The 2,995-nt window shown below is 51.3% G+C and overlaps 1 long non-coding RNA gene across 1 annotated transcript in view; it reads left to right on the top strand.

The window, feature by feature from the left end:
• Positions 1-829: 829 nt before the first annotated feature.
• LOC106818220 overlaps positions 830-2,995 on the top strand; it is a 28,207-nt gene continuing 26,041 nt past the window's right edge. Inside the window, exon 1 of the long non-coding RNA XR_001395165.1 lies at positions 830-840. This is a non-coding gene — a long non-coding RNA (uncharacterized LOC106818220). The remainder of the gene's footprint in view (positions 841-2,995) is intronic.

Below are 2,995 nucleotides of genomic sequence, written 5' to 3'. Positions count from 1 at the left end.
TCTCTCTCTCTCTCTCTCTCTCTCTCTCTCTCTTTCTCTCTCTCTCTCTTTCTCAGTTTCTCTTTCGGTTTCTCTCGATCTCTCTCGGTCTCTTGGTGACGGGTCGTCTCTCTTTCTCTCTCTCTCTCTTTCTCATGTTTCTCTTTCGGTTTCTCTCGATCTCTCTCGGTCTCTTGGTGACGGGTCTCTCTCTCTCTCGCGCTCTCTCTCTCCATGTTTCTCTTTCGGTTTCTCTCGGTCTCTCTCTCGGTCTCTCGGTGACCGGTCTCTCTCTCTCTCGCTCTCTCTCTATGTTTCTCTTTCGGTTTCTCTCGGTCTCTCGGTGACCGGTCTCTCTCTCTTTCTTGTTCTCTCTCCCTTTTCTCTCCGTCCCTCTATCTCTGTCTCTGTCATTGTCTCTTTGCCCCTCTCTCGCTCTCCTTCTTCCGCGCCCTCTTTCTTTCTGCTGCTGCTGCTGCTACTACTACTGCTGTTGCTGCTGCTGCTACTGCTGTTACTATACTGTTGCTGCTACTACTGTTGCTGTCGCTGCTACTACTGCTACTGCTGCTGCTGCTGCTACTGCTACTGCTGCTGCTACTACTACTACTACTGCTACTGCTACTACTACTACTACTACTACCACTACTACTACTACTACTACTACTACTGCTGCTACTACTACTACTACTACTACTGCTGCTGCTGCTGCTGCTACTACTGCTACTACTACTACTGCTGCCGCCGCCGCTGCCGCCGCCGCCACCGGTGACAATTACCGGCTGACAAATCTAGTTATGAATATTAGTGGAGCGTTATATTGCCGCTCTGAGCGGCGCAATTGCTTATCTGCTGCGGGGTGTCCCCGCGGGCGGCTGCTGCTGCTGCTGCTGCTGCTGCGGCCGAGGCTGCTGGAGCGTGGAAGCCATTCACAGCACGCGTGATCCGGCGGGAGCAGCAAGCAGATGGCGGGAGTCTGATGATACGCCTCCCTACCGTGTGTGTGTGTGTGTGTGTGTGTGTGTGTGTGTGTGCGTGCGTGCGTGCGTGCGTGCGTGCGTGCGTGCGTGCGTGCGTGCGTGCGTGCGTGCGTGCGTGCGTGCGTGCGTGTGTGCGTGTATGCGCGCGCGCGTGTGTGTGTGTATATATGTGCGTGTGTATGCGCGCGCGCGTGTGTGTTAATGTGTGCGTGCGTTTGTGCGTGTGTGTGTGCAGTGAAGATGCGGACCCATCCTCAGCATCCGGGCCGGACATGGCTTCACTGAGCAGAGCTTCAGTGAGGATGCGGGTCGGTTGCCGGTAGCAACCACGCAGTTACGATCGTCTGCTCTGCCGCAGTTATCAATGTGAGGGCGGGGGGGGGGTTCGCGGGCGGAACGTCCCAGGTGAGACAGGCGCGCGTCTGGAGGCGGTGACACTCACGCTCGATCGTCATGGCAACGCGCTTTTTTCGTCAACAGCAGCAGCAGCAGCAGTATCAGCAGCAGCAGTAGCAGTAGTAGCAGCAGCAGCAGTAGCAGCAGCAGCAGTAGCAGCAGCAGTAGCAGTAGTAGCAGTAGCAGCAGTAGTAGCAGCAGTAGCAGCAGCAGCAGCAGCAGTAGTAGCAGCAGCAGCAGTAGTAGCAGCAGCAGCAGCAGCAGCAGGTCGGACGGAGCAGTTACACGGGGATGTCGTGCTTTAGCTGCTGCTGGTGTCTATAGGAGGTGACGGGATGCTGGGTGGATGCCTGAGGGAGAGGCTGGCCACCATCGTGCAGCCTCCCTCCTCCTCCTCCTCTTCCTCCTCCTCCTCCTCCTTCTCCTCCTCCTCCTCCAGCAGCCGGCTGTCGTGATGCGATCAGTGCTGGCGTGTATAGAAGGTGACGGGATGCTGGGTGGATGCCTGAGGGAGAGGCTGGCCTCCCTCTGCACGGGGCTTCATCTCAATATCGAATCTCATCGTGCGGCGGCTCCTTTGATGCGGAGGCTGCGAGCGGTAGGGCATGGCGACCCGACCACGTGTTGGTGGCGGACGGCGTCTGCTAGTCTAGAGATTATCCGGAGCGGATTCATGGGGCTGGGGTCGTGGGTTAGGGGTCGTGGGGGAGGAGAACACTACGCGACAGCACTCAGTATAAAACCTGATGAACTTTGAGAGGTCCCTATCGCTATTTTGTCATGGTTATAGGCATAGGTGTAGGGTACAAATGACCTCCTTTAGGTCAATCGTTAAATCCTTGAATTTGACTGTGAAAATTCCCTGAATTGAAAGAAATCTTTAAATTTTGATAACGCCCCTCTCATTGTATGCCATGCCTATAATTAATAGGGCAAAATTGGTACTTGGAACATTCAAAATGTAAACACAAAACAATACAACATGCCTTAACATCTAACATGTATACATGTACCATACATGTACATCTAACATAATATATACATGTACCATACATGTACATCTAACACAATGTATACGTGTACCATACATGTACATCTAACACAATGTATACGTGTACCATACATGTACATCTAACACAATGTATACATGTACCGTGCATGTACATCTAACACAATGTATACATGCACCATACATGTACATCTAACACAATGTATACATGTACCGTGCATGTACATCTAACACAATGTATACATGTACCATACATGTACATCTAACACAATGTATACGTGTACCGTGCATGTACATCTAACACAATGTATACGTGTACCGTGCATGTACATCTAACACAATGTATACATGCACCATACATATGTACCATGTATAAATTATGCTATGCGAACTGCGAGTTGAAAAAAAAAACAATGCGTCCAAGCGAACAATCAAGCGAACAATGCGAATTAAACAATCAATGCACAGCAACTCTGTGTAAACTCTGGTTCTCGACACTGGCTACGTACACTGTGCTTGCTGAAAACCTGAAAGGGTCAGGAAAAGAAATTTCGCGCGCGGGCCGTGTGATGTATTATCAGCATGTGCGCATCTGCTTGTATTACTACACATATATTACTCTCTCTCTCTC

Source organism: Priapulus caudatus, unplaced genomic scaffold (genome assembly GCF_000485595.1).
Source record: "Priapulus caudatus unplaced genomic scaffold, Priapulus_caudatus-5.0.1 Scaffold2096, whole genome shotgun sequence".
Taxonomy (NCBI): Eukaryota; Metazoa; Priapulida; class Priapulimorpha; order Priapulimorphida; family Priapulidae; genus Priapulus; species Priapulus caudatus.
This window is presented reverse-complemented; position numbering and strand designations above follow the sequence as displayed.